This window comes from Protopterus annectens, chromosome 3.part1 (assembly GCF_019279795.1).
Source record: "Protopterus annectens isolate FY-2018-M chromosome 3.part1, PAN1.0, whole genome shotgun sequence".
Taxonomy (NCBI): domain Eukaryota; kingdom Metazoa; phylum Chordata; order Ceratodontiformes; family Protopteridae; genus Protopterus; species Protopterus annectens.
This window is the reverse complement of record NC_056732.1, coordinates 943,977,892-943,991,808: the sequence shown is the minus strand read 5'-3', so window position 1 is coordinate 943,991,808 and position 13,917 is coordinate 943,977,892. Positions and strand designations below refer to the sequence as shown.

At 41.0% G+C, this 13,917-nt stretch overlaps 1 protein-coding gene across 1 annotated transcript in view; it reads right to left on the bottom strand.

Annotated features, from left to right (window-relative positions):
- The window catches only part of DOK6 (docking protein 6), a 1,595,884-nt gene that overhangs the window by 849,027 nt on the left and 732,940 nt on the right, over positions 1 to 13,917 (bottom strand). The window lies entirely within an intron of this gene.

Here is a 13,917-nt window from a genome sequence, read left to right as displayed (position 1 = left end):
CCATTATTGTCTCTGGTGAATGCTGGCACAGAAGTTCTTGGTGTATTGTTAACATTAGCCTCACTTGGCCTACTGGAGTTCCTAGGCCAAGAAAACACATTGCCCTGGTTAAAATCATTAGTATCATGATCTAGAGTCTTTTTCTTTTGTATAAAAAGTCTCTTTTTATATAATACTATATTATCAATCAGTTCACTCAGCATTACATCAGCTAGTTCAGTGTCGGCTAAGTTGTATAACTCATTTTAAAGCATTTTAATTTTATCCACCAGTTCATACTCCATTGGTTTAAAAAAGTCTATTAAAACTTTATTGTAACTAAAACTTACTTCCAAGTTGACCTTCTGCTATCTCGCTAATAATTCAGGATAAACTTCCCCATATGTGGGTATTTTTAAAATCCTCAGTCCACTTGGCACCACTCCCAGCTGCAGGCATGCCTCAAAATGAAAACACTGTAGTTGAAGGCATTTTAAGCAATGCAGGTCGTTCTTCAGGATGCGTATTTTAAAACGAACAGCCTTCTCTGTCTCTGCTCCATTACCAGCTGTTTTCCCGGTGTCAAAGAAGGCAGAACTGAGTAAAGGGTTCTCTTTATCAACCAAGAACCTATTTAACCTACTACTGCCCACATTCAAGACTCCATTTTCCATAGTATTCTCTCTGCTGGAACTCTCTGCCATGTCCCTGAGTCTGTAATATAAAAACACAATGCAGAAACACAGCTGCACAACTCAGGTAAACCAAGTGCAACCAGCAGTCCAAAATTTTATAAACACAGTCCACAAAAGCGTTGTACTAGGAACGACACAGGCAGGTAAAATCTATTGTAGTTTATTCCACAAATAAACAAGGATAAGCCCTTTCGCAGAAAATAAAAACCCTGCTTCATCAGATCTACCATATTTACAACAGAAGCAGCTTAAATACTATATACCCCACCAATCACGAGCTAAATTGACTCACATACCCTTTTTCATTTAAAGGTACAAGTACATACAACCAAAGACATATTGCAAAAAGCATTCATATATAATAAAAGCATTTAAAATATTCACCTAAACGACCTGCATGCTTTCAATATAGGTTTAAGAGGGACATTCTCATTTAGTCCCAACCCTTTGTGCGCTTGCATCCTAACACTCCACTCAAGTTCCACAGTCTCTGTACGATTCCTGATGTCACTCATTCTCAGGGTTTCAAAAACCCTATCAATAGCTCTAAACTTGAACTTATGCTCAGCTCCCTTCTCCACTACATGCTTTGCTAGAGCATTTGACATGTACTTGATATTAATGGAATAGAGGTGTTCCCTTATAGGCTCCTTAAACGTCTGATTGCTCTTCATTATCGGAGCATCACTGATAATGGCAGGAGATTTTATTTTAAAGTCTCTGTTAGCTGTGACACTACAGATGTTATTTACTTAGCTTACTGTGCCACATGCTCTTCATTCTATGTGGGGAAGAGCAATTGAAGTTTAAGAAGCGTATAAGGGAACACCTTTATTCTGTTAAGCTTTGTTTGATATCGATAGGTAGTTTGTTCCAGAGTATGGGAAGTCTCTGGGACAGGAATCTATCCCTCCAGCATGTTCTGTTTATTGTGGTGACAAGGTTTAAGTCCCTAGAGGATGTAGCTCAGAGAAATTGGGATTTCTTTAAGTGGAGCATGTCCAACAGCTCTGGGTCTCCCATAGCTTTATATGTTAGGCAGAGATTGCCTCTGAGTAGGTGATATACAATGGAGTAAAGCTGGAGTTTTTTCAGACGGTCTGCATAGGGCATCTGTTTGAGGCTGATAATCCTCTTTGTGAGGCATTTTTGTGGCCTTTCTTGTTGTTGTAGACGTCTTGTGAGGTACATATCAAAAGGGGCATTGTACTCTATAATAGATTTAATGAGTGACAAGTAGAGGGGAACAATTACCTCTTTTTTTCCTGGATGAGAAACCTTTTGTGGTGAGGTGTGCCATGTAGAAGGATTTCCTGACTACTGTGGCGATGTGATTATCAAAGGAGAGACTACTGTCCACCTGTGTCCCAAAGTCTCTTATCACATGTGCTGAGATGATTGTGACTTATGTTACCTAGGCTGAGGAGGAAGCTACAGCAAACCTACTGGTTGACAAATTCAGCTGAAACTTTACCACTCTATATTTTCCATCCCACAAGATATACCTAAAACAGTCTCATCTCCAGATATCACACAAGACCAAATCCTGAAAGTGCTAATAGCACCACCTCAGTGAGTCGTGACAATATTCCTGGATGCATCTTAATTCGTATAAGACATGATCTAGCCACCGCCCACCAAAACAACACTGTTTAAACTCCACCTGCATATAACACCAAATGGGATAGGTTAATACAAGCACCAAAAGGGGAACTGGCAAGGCTTAAATGTTTCACAGGGGCAGCTATCCTGGTAGTTACCTATGAACCTAAATGTATATATATATCTATCTATGTGTGTGTATACATATATATATATATATATATATATATATATATATATATATATAGGTTTATCTTTAAATAGTCAATTGCACTTTGTCGAACGGCCACTTTATCGACGCGTTTTGCGTGAACCAAAACCACGAAAAATTTTAAATGTTGAAAAACATTCGACATTACCGGCCGCGCAACACCTCCACACCCATGCTACCATGGGTCAAAATGGGGAGAGGTTTTGCCATTCGCATATTCGGAATTCGACATTGGAGACGCTCGCATTTCGGCATTCGCGCAAGTCGCGTCGCCCATATCAGGATCGACATTATAAAGGTTGTTGTTGTTGTGTCTTTCGGCTTTTCCCGGTTATGGGGCGCCACAATGGAACTCCGGGTCTGCTAATGATTGGCAGTAGATTTTTAAGTGCCAAGTTGCCAGCCCTGACGCACAACCTTCAACGAAGGTATGCCCATTCACGCATGTCGCCACACAGAAGATGCTTTAGCTGAGAATCGAACAGGACAACGTTTTACTGTGAGGCAACAACGCTACCGCAGCACTAACACATTATAAAGGTAAACCATATATATACTTTAGTGTGGGGGAGGCCTCTTTCTCTCTACAGAGTAGTGACATTGGAGCTAACTGCATAAAGTAAGGAAATGCAGAGGGCTGTGCCTTCAGATGTAAAACCAGAGGCTGAATTCTGCTTCATTTTTTTCTTAATTCAAGCACAAGTCTAATACTTAGCTTCTGCAGAAACATCAGAGCAACACTTCTAGTCATTTTTCATAAAAATTGGTAGTGTTTGTGTGTGTGTGTGTGTGTGTGTGTGTGTGTGTGTGTGTGTGTGTGTGTGTGTGCGCATTTGTGTGTCTATCTGTATGTGTCTATACATGTGTGAGTGTAGGGGGCTACCTGATACAAGCTGCATATGTTTTCTGAATGAGATAAGGTGAGACTTGTTCCAAGTTTATCTACAAATGAAATGAGCCTGACCGAACTTTTAAAACAGCCAGAAAATAAAATCCTGATAGTTAGAAGTTATTTACCTCAGAGATACAAAGAAATGAAGGATGGTACATGAGAAAGCACTTAACTAATAATTTTATCGAATCATTTCAAGACTGAGTGATACCTCTGGCCTTAAACTCAGCACATTTATTTGCAGTACTCGTAAATCACAGCAAGACAGAAACAAGTAATTATATGTCTGCTTGACTGACTAGAATAGCAAAAATATGACTTTGTCACTTTTTGTAGGAACTCATTCGTAAATACAAAATAGGGTATTGCTACACAATTCTAAGCCACATGAATTCATAGAAGGAGATTAAAGTTGTTCACTCAGGAAGTTTGCATTGTAACTTCCAATGGGCGGAGCCTAAGCCTTTTGACAGAATCAAATTATGTCCTCACATTTCAAACAAATGTTCATATCTCTGGAACCATAGGTGTTATGAAAGAAGTATAAATAGCAAACTCTTCAGCACAAACTGTTTTTATAGTGAGAGTATTCTTTAGGTTCTAGGTCCTAAACCATATTTTATAAATCACAGTAAACACAGTAATTCTTACATTTTTAATATTTTGTAAACAATTTATAATATCTCAGAAAGCACTCAAGTTACACACACACTCTCAGCAGCATTTTATTCATCTAGCTGAGAGTTTTTATATGAGGCTAAAGAGTTCTGTCTGTACTACTTGGCTGTTGAGATATTTCGAAAAATGTGAAAATTACATCTGTATAAATTAGTATCATAAAACAACAGTTAATATCTATTTACCTGCACGAGACAGAGGTTAAATATTAGTACAGTTAAGTTTGCCATTGTGTAAGCTTTAAAATAAAACCTTTTAAAACCTTGTACATAGTATGGTTTTGGAATTAGTAACACCAATTTGAACAAGTAGTATTTGACACCTAGAGGCGTCAGTAGGAGTTAACTACAGATGCACCTGGAGGTGTCATTCAGATGTAATGAGTGATTACTAAAAACTGGGATACATTTACTTTCAATGGGGAACAATTTCAACAACTGCGCCCTTTACCTAAAGAGGTTTATAGGAAGGATGTTTGTTTTAAGAGCAAACATGATCTAGCCCCCACCCCCCATAGCAACACCATTTAACCTCCACCTACATTTAACACCAAATGGGATAGGTTAATACAAGCACCAAAGGGGAAATTAGTTAGGCTTAAACTGTTTCACAGGGGCAGCTAGCTTGGAAGTTATGCATTAACCTAAATATATATATATATATATATATATATATATATATATATATATATATATATATATATATACTTTTTTATAATTTAAGGATAGTGTTCTGTCACATGATAAAGCAGTGCTGGTACTTTTTTTTAACAAATGTAGTAGTATCACTGAACAATAAATGATATAAGGAAAGATTATCCATTTAAAAAATAAACTCTCCTGGGAATTGGGAATTCAATAAACTCCATGTAGGCTTAGTGCGAAGCCTAAATAGAGTTTAGTTGTTTGCAAAGTGAACAGCAGTGCTAGTTACATAGTCATAGTGCACACCACATTTAAACATAAACAAGTGCAGTTTCATGGCTAGCAACAGTGTTGCTGGACAGGAAACCATGTAAAGCAACCCGGACTGCTGCAGTCATGTAAACTCATTTACCTACGGGTAACTAGGTCAGTGGATTTGTGCGGTATGCCAGAAAATAAAACAATGTATATAGTTTTAACACATTATATGAAAGTGTATACAGTGCAGACTATTGTGGAAACCTGTGTCAAGCATACTGAACAAAAGTTGTGTAAATGATCCATAACGGTACATACAGTAGAGTGCCATAAAAATAAACAGTCAGGGAAAGTATGTGTATTGAATATGGACAAACAGATGAAGTGTAGGAAAGAACACAGGAAAAGGGTACAGATGAAACGTGCAGATGAGGGCATGTCAATGAAGACGTTTGTAGCAGGGACCCTAATCACGTATCGACATGATACAATATCAGCTGCAAAATGAATGTATATTATTTGATTGCCACACAAGGTAACATTACAATGGAGAAGATATAGGTTCATTGGTTCATAGGTTGATACTAGGCTATCTGCCCTAGGGCATTTATAAGCCTAGCCAGAGTGTGTTTGGCTTTCGCCACCCTTTTAGATTAGTTGACTGTGCCTTTGTATAGTAGGTCACAGAAGGTAGCCCTTTTAAGGTTAGTTTACTGTACCTCTGTCAAGCAGGGACATAGAAGAGATCCCAGGGGTAAACTTACGATCTCCTATCCACTCATCAAGATTTCTCTTGAAGAGGGTCAGTGAGGGGCTCTGCCTAACATGGATTGGGATTTTGTTCCAGAGTGAGGGGAGCCTCTGGGATATGAATCTGTCCCTCCAGCATGTCCTATTTATTTCTGTGCTGAGGTTCAAGTCCCTGGAGCATGTAGCTCTAAGGGATTTGGATTTCCTGAGGTGAAGCATGTCCATTAATTCTGGGTTGGACATGGCTTTATACGTCAGACACAGATCACCTCTGAGTAGGTGGTAAGCAACTGAGTAGAGCTGGAGTTTCTTTAGCTGAACTGCATAGGGCATCTGTTTGAGCCCCTTGATCCTCTTGGTGAGATACTTTTGGGGTCTTTCCAGTTGCTGAAGGTGTCGGGTAAGGTACATCCCAAATGGGGCATTGCACTCAATTATGGGCCTGATAAGTGATGAGTAGAGGGGCACAATGACCTCTCTTGATCTAGATGTGAACCCTTTCATGATAAGGTGGGCTATATAGAAGGTCTTTCTAACCACTTTGGCAACATGATTGTCAAAGGAGAGATAGCTATCTACTTGGGTCCCCAAGTCCCTAATTACTTCTTCCGTACTTAATGGATTACCACCTATGTGGTAATTTGTGGGTACTTTGTTTTTCCCAAAGGGGATGACTATGCACTTTTTGGCATTTAGCTTTAGGCCATGGCTCTGGCAGCAGTTATCCATCTCTGTGAGACCCTTTTGGAGGATGCTTGTGTCAGCCGGAGAGTCGATTACAGCACCCAATTTGCAGTCATCTGCGAACTTGGTCAGCCATAGTCCACCCGTTTTACCCTGCACCTCGGAGAAATATATACCGAAAAAGAGAGGTCCCAGGACTGAGCCTTGTGGGACACCACTTGTAACTGGTTTAGAGTCTGACATGGCACCTGCTATTCTGACCATGTGGGTTCTATCCCTGAGCCAGTTTGCAACCCATCTTGTGACATAGGGGTTGATATTTAAGCTGGTGAGCTTATTTATGATGCCCGAGTGGGGTATTGTGTCGAAGGCTTTTATGAGATCCAGGTAGGCTGTGTGGACTACCTTCCCTTCATCTATGGCTTTGGTAACTGTTTCAAAGAAGTCGACCAGGTTCAAGAGGCAAGATCTGCCCTTAACACAGCCGAATTTGGTAGGATCCAGTGTCTGGAGGTTCCCAATGTCTTTGTTTATGATTTCCATGATGATACGCTCCATAGCTTTGCAGACCAGGCTAGTCAGGCTTATAGGGCAATAGTTTCCGGGGTCTGTTGTGGCACCACCTTTGTGGAGTGGGACCACTGTTGCTGTACGCCATTCCTTGGGTACATATCCTGTACTAAGGCTAAGATTGAACAGTGACTTTATATGAGGGTTTAGTTCTTCTTGGAGCTCGTGTAAGATGCAGCCCGGGACACCGTCTGGTCCCATTGATGCTGTGTTTTTTGCTTTGGAGAGGGCAGCTCTCAGCTGTGCATCTGTGATCTCAGGAAGGCTACACTCTGTTGGGATAGACATTTGCTCTTTTGGAGGGGAAGGGGGAGAGAAGTTTGCACTGAACCTTTCTGCCAGGATGTTGGCAATGTCTGTGGGTTCAGTGTATTTTTTGTCATTTTGCACTAACTCAGAGCATATCTGGGAGTTGCCTCCCAGGTTTCTGACATAACTAAAGAAGGCCTTGTGCTTATCTTTAGTGTCTTGTGCAATTTTTCTTTCGAAGCTGGCCTTAGATGATTTTATGAGGGATCGTAGTTTCTTGCTAGTACTGATCAGTGACGCCTTCCCTTTTTGGGATTTTGCTCTGTCATGTAGTAGCTTTCTCCTTCTGTTGTATAGCTTATTTTTGGCCGGGGTCCACCAGACAGGTCTCCTGCCTTTGGAGGAGGGAGTCTTGGTTTTATTTGGGATAGCATGCTCCATGCATTCCTGTAGGTGTCCATAGAATGCTTTTGTAAAGGATTCTGCATTTTGGGCCATATTTTCCACTGGCCTGGGGACTTTGAAGGATTCCACCTCAGTTTTGAGAAGTGTGAAGTTTGCTTTTGAGAAGTTCTTCACTGTGGTTTCCTTGGCTAGGAGTGGGGACGGAATATGGATGTCCAGTCTTACCAATGAGGGGTATACCTCTGGTGTGGAAAATAGAGACCCCATGTTGGTGATGACCTGATCCAATACGTTTTCCCCTCTTGTGGGAGTGGTGACCAGTTGTTCCATAGCATTTGAGTTTATAAATTCTAGGAACCGTTGGGCAAGGGTGTTTGGGCTTGAGTAGTTTTCCCAATCGATGTTTGGGTAGTTGAAGTCACCCAATATAATAGTGTTTTGAGAGACCTTCATATTCCCCAGAGTTCTCAGGAAAGCCGATTGAGGTTCCTGTGTTTGGGAGGGTGGTCTGTAGCAGGCTACAAACTGAAAGGCAGTTTTTCCCACTGTTAGTTGCACATGGATGGTCTCCAATGCTTCGTGCAGTGCCACTAACCTGGAGGTGTGGGTATCTTTGATAAATATGGATACTCCCCCTCCTTTTGTGGTTCAGTCAGAGTTTTGGGGCCGGAAAGCATGGTATGAAGTATAACCATATCTTTGTGATTTAAGCATCCTGACATGAACAATGGAGAGGACATATATCAGGGATGTTATATACAATAGGGGTTAGATGCATATTGTGAAGCTGTCCAAAATGAGTTGCCTGAATATGACTGTAATGTCAGCAGAGGTCTCAGCCAAGTGGGACACATAGTTACAGGCTCAAGAACAACAGCAAATAGAAACACACACAATCATGGACAATATCAGAATAATACAAAAAGTATTCCCAGGTCTCTGACATATCCTTTGATAATCACATAGCCACTGTGGTCAGAAAATCCTTCTATGTGGCACATCTTATTACAAAGGACTTTGCCTTCAGGAAGAAAGAGGTCATTGTCTACCTACTCTTCCCTCATTAGACCAGTTATTGAGTACAATGCCCCATTTGGCATGTACCTCATAAGACATAGGCAACAACTAGAAAGACCACAAAAATACCTCACTAAAAGGATCCTAGGCCTTAAACACTTGCCCTATGCAGAAAGACTAAAAAAACTCCAACTCTTTTCGGTATCATATCGCCTACTTAGAGGCCATCGCTACTTGATCTACAAGCCATGTCAGACCCAGCACTGTTAGATATGCTACATCTAAAGAAATCCCAATCCCTCCATCCACACGTACCAGAGACCTCAACCTCATCACCTCAATCAACAGAACTTGTTGGAGGGACAGGTTCCTAACCCAGAGACTGACCATGCTCTGGAATATACTTCCCTTATGGGTCAAGCAAAGCATCTCACTGGTCCTCTTCAAGAGAAATCTTGACGAATGGATGGGAAATAGAAAATTCATCCCAGGAATCATTTCAGTTGCCCTACTATACAGAGGCACTGGGAAATAATGTCGGGCAGCATGATGCCAGGGAATCTTTTGGGCTAGGCTTGTAAAGGCTCCAGGGCCATTAGCCTAGTGCACTCCAATGAACCTATGAACCTATAACATATGTGATTGTGAGTGACCATAGATGCTTCTGCATGAATACACTTGTACAACTATTGTGTGTTGTCAGCAATCTATGAGGGGAATCAAGCACACCATCTTGACACTGTTACATCTGCTGAAGATGTTAGGAGGGACACTGCTATACCTGTAGGTGAGATTATGATCAATGCAGACTAGTTGACAAGTGTGCATGGCTTATATATGGCATAATACACACTGTCAAGAATATAACCCATGCCATCAATGTTGTCAGTCAGCTATGTATGTACTGTGTGCATCACTTGAACAGGTATCACGTATGTATCTGGTGTAACAACGTGATGAGTATTCCACACAATCAGACAGTAATGTTTATGCAACAAAAAGAATACTTAGGTACAGCCAGTAAGATGTGTAGGAGCATACTGTGGCAAATATACCCTTGCATTACGCTTCTGGAAAATGTGTACGGAGGTACATGACAAAGGGTGCATTGTACTCAGTTACTGGTGTGATGAAGGCTGTGAACTATGGAAGTATAATGGCCTTTGATGTGGATGTCCTGCACACACTCAGTAGCTGTGTTATATACAAACGAGTAGTCACCACTGTGGGCACATGCTAGTGGACATTCTGCATACCATCTACCTCAGTACACAGGTCACATACAATTTGGTCTGCTCATAGGGGTGCACTGTTGTGTGTTTGCTTTTATAATACAAATCCCCCCATGATTTTATTCCACCTCATGTATCTTCATGGTTGTGGCAGCAATCTTTTGTGTGTTGATACTGTCTGTATATTAATATTACAGTTGGATTCAATGATTGTCCACAATCTGCAGTCCTCCAGACAGTTATTTGGACACAGGATGTGTATGTCATTCTTGCTGTCTGTGACTTAAATACTGGACAGGAAAGGGGCTTGCACACAGCCCTGAAGGGACGGATCTTATCACTGGACTTTAAAGATAGGTCACTTCACACACTTCAACATATTAATTCACATATGTTATCCAGTGGTCCACCCACTTGGTGATATAGTTGTTTATGACCATTTGTGACAGTGCTGCAGTAATACCTCAGTGTGGATCAGATCCATTGGCCTGGCAAAGTTGTTCCGGATGATAGTGTAGTCATCATGCATGCACTTGTTGACCTTCTTGAGGATATATAATGTAGCATAAACAAATCACACGCCTTTCACACAGCAAGGATACTACCAGTGTACATTTAGAAAAAGTTCATGGTGACATGTAGGTCTACCTCACAGATTAGGCGAAACAGGACATGTCTACATACATCAGGTGCTGCCCCAGCAGATGGATGCATGTTGATGTATAACTTTCTATGGGAACATATTCCATCTGGAGGCTATGTTGGAGTACAAATCTAACCATGCCTGGTAGGTCCATGTTCTGAGTCACACTGTAGGCAATTTGTGATGTTGTCATGGGCCATTGATTTTATGTTATTAGCTGCATAGAGCGCACAGATGTGCTGCCCTACTTAGCACAGAAAGTGAGTAAGGTGTGCATGTACACTTTGGTTGATGGACAGTGGCGAAAGGGGTTGACAAACAGTCATTTAGTGGATTACCTGTTCATGCAGGTTGGGTATGTGTGGTAGCATCCACATTTACATTTGTTCTTAGTTGTGGATTCCACTTAAAATTTCAATTGTATTGGTATACATGATTTGTGAAAAGACCTACACATACAACTGCGGTCATTCATCACATTCCACACACTGGTGCCATGCCCACAGTCATACAACTGTAACAATGTCATACACTTACATCAACTGCACAACATATTCCTATATGTGTTTCATGGGTAAGCTGTGTTACAGCAGCCTGATGCCATATCAGGACACGTTACAGATCAGTTGTTTGTGTCTCATGCAGAACATTTCCTGACAGAAATGATAATCACACAATGGTGCTGCTGACCCCTCAGTAATCCTTGGTTCTAGCAACACAACTGCACATAAAATGAATTCACTAAGGTTGCAATTGTATCAAAACATATGATACATTGTTCTGTATATCACAGATTAACAAAATGTGCATGAGACATGACTTATGTAACCATGTAATCAATATGAATTTATATTAATGTGTGTCACAGAGCATTTAATGATATGTAGACACTTGGACTCCTATGCCATACTGCAGTTGTCACTGTGATGGTGGAATGTGAACTGTTTTGATGGTTGATTTGCTCCACTACAACAATATATGTGCTAATACACTAACAGTATACATACAGGTGTATCATACCATATCACTCACGTCACTCGGCAAGTACCGTTATGACTCTGTCATAGTTCATGTTGGGGTGAATTACTTGAGACATATTCTATGGACTATATGAAGAGACACATGATTGAACTCTCACATTATGTTTCCCAGGCAGGTATGACCCTAGCCCTAAGCAGCATTCTAACTTCACCCAGGATGATACCACAATTTAAACAACAGATGATGGAATTCAACAATTGGCTTAGCTTCTGGTGTCAATCCAGGGGGAATCCAATATCTCTCAGCCTGGGATGACATGGTTGACAACCCACACTGTTTTTCCAGAAATGGTCTGCAATTGTGTTCTATAGGCTGTCAGATACTGGCAAAGGCACTTGCCTCCCCCATAGGGCCTTTTTTAGGCAATGTCAAAGCAACAAAGGTAGTGACATAACAACATCCACTGGAGGCAAACTCAAAGTTCTGCAGCTTAATCCTAGGAGTCTAAACATGAAGCTGCACTGGAGGAAATTGCCAACCTGCTAGCTGACAGATTTGGCATAAACTTGAACCCCTTGGTCTCATCAGCCATACCCCAAAGCATACCTGACACCACTCTTCTGCCCAGTATCTCTAGACATCAGGTCATATATCTGCTCTGCAGGCTAATAACATGGCCTCACTAATACCAGATAGCATCCTAGGTTATCTACTAAGCAATCTAAAACAGAACCTAGTGGATCCAATTAGCATCCACTTTAACCATAGCTTGAGAACTGTCTTTGCTCCAGCAGAGTGGAAAACAGCAGCAATAATCCCCTTGCACTAAGGGAGGCCATCAACAGACCTTGGTAACTATAGACCTATATGTCTAATGAGTATCACCTGCAAGGCCATGGAAAGAATCATCATGGGCCTTATCAACAAAGACATAGGTGACATTCAAACTCTAGACTCAACCCATCTTGGCTTTGTTAAGGGTAGATCATGCTTATTAAACCTAGTAGACCTCTTCGAGAAAGTTACCAAAGCCCTGCATGAAGGTAAGACAGTGCATACTGCCTATATTGAACTGGCCAAGGGTTTTGACACACTCCCCCTTTTAGATATCATTGAGAAACTCTCCCAGCTGAGGACTGAATGGAGAGAAAAGAAATGCAAGCAAAAGAGAGTATTATTGCTGAAACTGAATTCTTCCTGAAGTCTTGCTGAGGACCTTCACATGGTGGTCCCTGTTTTTTTACAAAGTCTCACCAAGCCGACACTGATTTATAGACTATATTTATATAACATATATCATGGACAGAAGTAGGTTAAAAAATAAAAGAGATAGCTGGGTGCACACGACCCAGGATAACACAGTGTCAATTACTGATAGGCACACCAGTGCCAGGACTGGAATAAATGACAATGTAGAATCCTTAAGACATGGAAACATCCTTACAATGGGGCTAGGCCAGGCCCAGAGGGGAGGATGGCGCCCCATTGTAGAATGAAGTGACAGTCCACAAAAGTCACAAAACTGATATGCCAAAAAAGAGCCATACAGATGATAGAGTGGACTACTGAGGATAAGAAAGACATTATGTATTGTTACTATTATGCAAGAAGCCCAGAATTTCCAGACAAAAGATAAACAAGAAGATTAATTGCAGGAGGAGTCATTACTGGGCACATTGCATGTGCTGCAAAGAGCACCTGTGGCTAGCATCAAAGACTGAAACAATACTAATTTCATGAACTTTAATTATACCTTGACTTAGGAATGAGGTCTATTCCCATCATGGTATTAGAAACCCAAAAGAATTGGAGAAACTAAAACTGGGGATTAACCCTTACATCACTAGATGGGTAGACAACTGTCTCACAGACAGAACACATACTTTCAAAGTTGGTGACTCAACCTCTATCAGTAGAGCCATCAACAGTGGCATACCACAAGGATCTGTGCTGGGTCCTTTACTGTTCTGAATCTATTTTTTCGAAGTCCAGGTACAGTACATGGACTTTGACTTATCAAGTTTGCTGATGATTGCAACTTGTGTGCAATCATCGAATCCCACAATAATGTTAACATATTACAGGAGGGGCTAACACAGACAAATGATTGGTGCCCAAGCCACACTGTCTAAAACAAAATGTAAAAAAGTGCCATTATTATTGCCTTTTGAAAATTGGAATTCCCTAATAATTACAGTATTGATAATCCCCCCAACCTCAGACCTATTGGTGTGACACCCGACAACACAACTAGACAGCAATCTGAACTTCGACCACCAAGTTTACACATTGGCAAGAAAAGCCTTCTATATTGTGCACATCATAAGTCAGGACATTGCATCCAGGTCTGAGGATGTTATAACACTCATCAGATCACTAATAGAGTACAATGCTCCCTTTTGTATGTACCTCACCTGACACCTGCAT